The 6,738-nt window shown below is 34.3% G+C and overlaps 1 pseudogene; it reads left to right on the forward strand.

Annotated features, from left to right (window-relative positions):
• Nucleotides 1-1,526: 1,526 nt before the first annotated feature.
• LOC124993818 (uncharacterized) lies at nucleotides 1,527-1,623 on the forward strand (annotated as a pseudogene).
• The last annotated feature ends 5,115 nt before the right edge of the window (nucleotides 1,624-6,738 follow it).

The raw sequence follows: 6,738 nt of genomic DNA on the forward strand, positions 1-6,738 counted from the left end.
ATATACTTTTGCATGTTTTTTTTTAAAATACAATATGATTGGACATATTTTTCTTGTCCCTCTTATCTTGTCCGAGTCATCATTATAATGGCATCACTGCAGATTGACTTACACTATTGATTAGTTTTTATTAAACACTCCCATGCTTTCCTAATTTTTCTATTGCATATTATATCATCTACATAAGATTGGGTTTTATATTTTCTTGTCTTAAAGAAGAAATAATACTTATAGAGTATGGTGGTAAGAAATGTTAAATAGTCTATATGAAATATTTAGTATACTACCTGAAGCATCTTTGACCAAAAGAAAATGTTAGTTTCTCTTATCACTCAAACCCTAAGGCCACAGCTGCTACAGCACAGAGGGTGAAGGCATGTGGTAGACCCAATGAGAAAGTAGATGATGATAGGTTTTCATAGCATATGGAGCAATTCATGGATTAAGGAAGAACCCAGAAAAGGTATGCTGTGAATATAAAATTATAACTAATATAAATATCACATATATTTTGGCATCAAATATGGGCTAGTTAATGAACTTAGGGAAGATAAACAGTTTTATTTTCTTTATGCCTCATCTTCTCAACTCTACAAATAATATTTGTTCTGTTATAGTTCCATGACAGAAGTTTAGATTTGGAAGTTGACTGTGACTCTTTACTGCAGATAAAATATCCATTTTCTTTTGTTTTGCATTTTGCAATACTGGGAATTGAACCCAGGGCATCATGCTTGCTAGGCAAGTGCTCTACCACTGAGCTATGTTCCCAGTGAACTGTTCATATTTTGAAAGTTCAAATAGTAATTTAAAAGTAAATGTCCAAAGTGATAATTATCAACTTTGTAGGAGATTTCAAGATAAGAGTGACTATTAATAAAGAACCCTGGATCAAAATCAGAAGCCACATCAATGTTCGTTGCTGTTCAATTCACCATAGCCAGATTGTGGAACCAACCTAGATGTCCTTCAATTGATGAATGGATAAAGAAACTGTGGCATATATATACAATGGAATATTACTCTGCCATAAAGAATGATAAAATTATGGCATTTGCAAGCAAATGGATGAAATTGGAGAATATCATGCTAAGTGAGATAAGCCAATCTCAAAAAACTAAAGGACGAATGATCTTGCTGATAAGCGGATGAGGACATATAATGGGGGGTGGTGGGATTAGCGTTAGGGTTAGGGATAGGTTTAGGGTTAGGGTTAAGGAGGGTGGTAAGAATGGAGAAAGTAAGGACTGTATAGAGGGAAAAGAGGGGTGGGAGAGGTGGTGGGGAAGGGAAAAAAATAACGGAATGAATCAATGAATCAAACAACATTACCCTATGTAGATTTATGATTACACAAATGGTATGCCTTGACTCCATGTACAAATAGAGAAACAACATGTATCCCATTTGTTTACAAAAAAAAAAACAGAAGCCCTGTATCCAGGTCTAGTGCTATCATTGACTCACTCAGAGAGTAAGAGTAGTCCCTGAGGGTTTAATTTCCCCATCATAATGTAAGATGTGGTGCTAGCTTTGACAGCATATACTAAAATTGGAAAAATACAGAGATTAACATGGTCCCTGTGCAAAAATGACACGCAAATTCATATTTTAAAAATATTTTAAAAATACACACGTATGTGTGTGTATGATGTATTTTTTTTTCATCTTTGATATTACATGTACAGAAGAAGCATTTTTATGAAATACATGTTTTAAATAATTTAATTTTAATATCATGCAGTTAAACAAATATTTACTTTAAAAATAAGTATTATAGTATGGAATATCTAATGGATGAAATATCTTTCAACAAAAAGACTGATTAATTAAAAATTTTAAGTTCAATTATTTTTCCTAAGCGAGTGACAGTGGGAGATGAAATAATTTTACTGTATCTCCTGGTGAACTGTATCCATAGCTTGATGTTGTTATATCCCTGTGACCTCCAGAGAACATACTCTTACTTTGGCACTTAAAAAAATTTTATTGAGTTTAACTTGCAATTGAAAACTAAGAATCTTGATACATTAGATATCAATTACTTAGAGCTACTTCAATGGGTGGTGTTAATTTTAACCAAATGATTATATCAGAGATTTAAAAAATTATTATTTATGCCAAATTAATTAGTAATAATAAAACATAAATCTCTTAGTATTATATTCCATAAACCAATATAATAAAAATTTGAGTGTGAATCTAACTTTTGTGAGAAAATCTACAATTATAATCCTGGAAATTCAGTTTTATAACTCCTAGCATCAAAATAAAAGAAAGGGGGATGTCAAAATATGAAATACAAGTAAATTTCACTAAAGTCTTCTCTAATATTAATGGAAGAAGTAAAAGCTGGAGAAGATAGAGACAAATTCACTTAACTGAGAAGGCCTCAAGAAATAGGTACACTTTCTTCCTTGATAGCCACATGAGTGGAAAACTAAATGTACTATTCTATAGCAACACAAAAGAAAGCTCATAGAAATTGAAAACCCAATTGCTGAAGTCAAGAGATATAAGTAAAGATCGGGACATCAGTTGTGTTAAAGTGTGTGGTGGGAAAGAACAGGCAAATAGGAAAGCAAGAAATATCTTGCTGTCCTGGACTGTTCTCTGTGAATTTCACAAGAAATGGAAGTTGACATAGTCCATTACCTAGAAATAAAACACATTTTTAGTTCAAACAGCCATTTTTCACAAGGTCACAAAAGCTCAGCCAGCAAGAAAGTCAAATAGGAATGGAACAAATGGATTTTCTCAGATCATCTTTCACTGATGAGTCATTCGTTTTATTTCAGCTTATAGACTAGTTATTGAACAAAATGATAGAAATCCTTAATAATAAATATTTGGATTAGTGAAAGAAATGATGCAAGCAAAAAAATATGCATATCAATTTTGTTGTGTTGGCCAGCATTCTAAAGTTAAAATGGGATGTGAACAGTGCAGGTCTTGGGGGGGTCATTACTTGCTTAGCAAGTTCTTATAGCTGCATTGGTAGCAAACACTTCTCCCTACTATATTAAATACAGATTTTGGCCACATTATGTGAGTGTCTAAAAGCCTAAGGTGATTAAAATCATATCCTGAACTTTCTAAGTCAAAATTCAAACCCATCGTATTTTTTCATTCATTGTATGAGAATATTAGTCTTGTATTCACACGCTTGTTTATCCATTAATTATAGTAAGTAGTCATCTTTATCACATTTCTGGGAATTAGAAAAGAGAAGCAGCATATAGAAATAACAAAATTTAAGAAAATAAGAAAATTGTCCTACCTATTATTTTCCTCAGAAAATTTTGTCTTCTAAGATAGTCAGGTATTTTGAAAGTTATGTGTTACCGTCCAGTAATTATAATGAAAGGGTGGGTTTCATCACTGCCCTATCCTCCTTGTATGTATGTAGATAGGTAGATAGATAGATAGAGATAAACACTCATTGTGACTTTCACTATTCAAGTGGAATATTCTTCTGCTGCATGATTGGAAGCCTTTGCCACCTGATGTGGACAACAGCCCTTTACTCCATGTCTGATGGGTAGATGCCTTAGAAGGGTGAGCCAAGGTGCACAGCATTGGTTCAGTTTCCACGTGGATCTTTGCTCGGGTTATGAATCTGTTATTACTTCACTTTTCTCTTGATGATGTGGAGTCTCTCACCTCTTCTAGGAACTCAGTCTTTCAGTCTTCTCCCTGTGCCCAGCCTAGGTGATCTTCACTCATTCTTCAGATAGAACAAGAGCCAGCTGGTTATTCCTGGAAATTCAGTCTCTGGATTGTTCTTGGGAGGTGAAGGAGAGACTCACTGAGTGTCACAAATTGTGCTAGGCTCATGTTTAGACTTTCAAAGATAAAAATTTCATTTTGAAGACATAAGTAATTTCAAGAAACTGCAATATAAAAGTTGTTCTATTACTGGTATCAATTGGCTTCTGAGAATTAGTACACTGCTTGTTTTGAATTTGTATTTAATCAACCAATATTTGGATACGTTGAGAAAATACTGGTTTACTATAAGAAAGACAGTCTAACCTTAATAATGTAGGCTATGGGACTGTCCTCTCTGGGTTTAAATATAGTCGTGGTTCTGTCACTTACTAATTGTATGGCCTTGGGAAACTACTCAAGATTTCCAAGCCTCAGTTTTTGTTTCTGCAAAATGAATATAACAATAATACCTATCTTGTAAGGATACATGAACCATTAAACAAATTCCATGAAAGTGTTTCAAAACAGAATAATACTCGATATACATTAGATTACATGTTAGGTATTATTAGATCTTAAGCACGCTGGCTCATGGCATAGACTCTCAAAGGTATTTAAGGATATGAGTTTTTGAGAGTTTGTTAAATAGCATAATTGATTTAGTACCATGAGTCCTCCATGTTTGGTCCTGTAATGTTAAGGTGAGAAAATTAATAAATTGACTCTTCTCATTATTATAAGACACAGTATTTTAAGCCTAGCTGATTACGAGGAGGCAAGATATAATTTGGAGAATCAAGAAAGAACAGTATTAACCTGTGAATCTGCTTGTAGGAAATCTCATTGCCTTTAGCCAGGTTAATCATGTCTCCCTGAGCACCACTTTTAGCTATTAAAAAATTACCTCCTTGTCTTTTTTGAGGCTGATAGGCAATTTTAGTGATAAAGTTGAAGACTTTCAAAGCAAAACTTGAATAACTTTGCATATATTTACACACATAAACAAAGCAACATTTGGCAATTTAGGATTTGTCAGGATAAAAGACATTTAATAAATTTATCACCACCTAGTTGGTCCAGAGGCAAACACTAATTTTGATGCAATTAATCTAAGCATTCAAAGAGTGAATTGATGAATTTCTAAATAACTTACCATGGCTTGCATCTTCCTTTGAAGATCTTATATCTAATCTCTTTCTCTCATTTAATTTCTACCACCTCTCCTAAATTTTAGGGACCTTAAGAAACAAATGAAGAGAGATGTAAAAGTGAATTTCTCACTCTTCTAAATGAATATATACTTAAGAAAGAACAAAACATTTTGATGGTAGTATTTTTTATATAAATCTACCTATGCCATAATAGTTCATGACTTTCACAAATTAGAGACTGAGAGATTGTGAGAAAAGTTTGCCTCTTGTCTGCTCCTTTACGGTACTATATACTTCAGGATTTTCAGTAGAAAGCATGGATAAGATCACTAGAGTAATAGCGCTATGGAGGGGGGGATAGCGCAGCTTTCCTAACAGATTGAATTTGGCAGTGTTCTTCTGCATAGGTTGCCAGTGAGTTAATAAATGTTACCAGCTGTACAGAAACTTTTATAGGAGGCTAAATTATCAAAACAGATGACAGTTGAGTTTCTGCTGGGAGACCAACCATGAGGCTGTCATTGGAGTTGTATTTAACTTTACACAGTTTGGGATGTTTATTTAACCAGGAACCTATCTTGAGGGCTGACCCTTTGTTGTTTGTAGTCTCTCAATTGGTTTGAAAAATGGAAGATCAAGTAATAGGTATTATCTAATTATAGGAAGAAGAAACCCAGGATTTGGTTTTAATCAGTTGGTACAACATGCTAAGAGAGGGACTTCTCTGTGTGGTGGTGCAGCTAGGCACACAGGAGGTTGGGATAAGCACAAATAGTTTACTGGTTTGGGTGAACATGCAAGCATTTTGGAAGATTTTCACTTCTAAAGAAATATTCTCACTCCCATCTCTAACACCAAAAAATTCCAAATTGCTTAGAATAAAACATAAGCAGGCAGAAATAGCAAGCCATCCAAGATCAAATACCTGGTAAAACCTTGGAGAACATCCATATTAGAATTCCTGAGACTAGAAAAGAAAAGTGAGATAGTGATCAATTAATATACTATTTTGTGCACTGTTGCACATGCCTGTAATCCCAGTGACTTGGGAAGCTGAGGCAGGAAGATTGCAAGTTCAAGAGCAGCCTCAGCAACTTAGCATGACCCTGTCTCAAAAATAAAATAGAAATGACTGGTGATGTAATTCAGTGGTAAAACACCCCTGGGTGCAATCTCCAGTATCAAATGTACTTTTTTTATTTAGTAGGAGAAAATTTTAAGTTCAAGTATTGGTTGCTACATTTCTCTAAATCATCACTTCTTATCTTAGTTTATTCAAATTTTATAAGGGTGATGGTTTCTGTGACTTTCCTTGTCTTTATTACCTTAACAGAGCCCGGTATGGTGGATTGCAAGTTCAAAGTCAGCCTAAACAGTTTAGTGAGGCCCTCAGCAACTTAGTGAGACCCTGTCTCACAATAAAAAATAAAAAATGGTTGGGGATGTGACTCAGTGGTAAAGTGCCCCTGGGTTCAGTTCCTTGTACTGAAAAAAAAAGAAAAAAAAATAGTAAGAGTACTGGGTAGTATTTTGTAGAGTTTCCCTTGACCTGGATTTTTCTGATATTTTCTAATGATTAGAATAAAGTCAAGAATTTTTGATAAGGGTACCCATTCTCAGTACATTGTATCAGGGATACATGGACACAGTCCTGTCTTATTGTTGGTGATGAAACTCCTGATCACTTGGTTAAGTGCCATGTGTCCATCTTATTTATAACTCTTTTGGAACAGTTCTACAGTTTTTGACAAATATTACTATGATAATGTACACAATTGTTCCATCAGCCTGAAATTTTTCTCACATTATTCCAAACTCTTCTTCCAGCCCCCAGTCTCTAGCAACCGCTGATTTGTTATCAATCCTTAGTCTTGCC

The sequence above is a fragment of the Sciurus carolinensis genome, chromosome 9 (genome assembly GCF_902686445.1).
Source record: "Sciurus carolinensis chromosome 9, mSciCar1.2, whole genome shotgun sequence".
Lineage (NCBI taxonomy): Eukaryota > Metazoa > Chordata > Mammalia > Rodentia > Sciuridae > Sciurus > Sciurus carolinensis.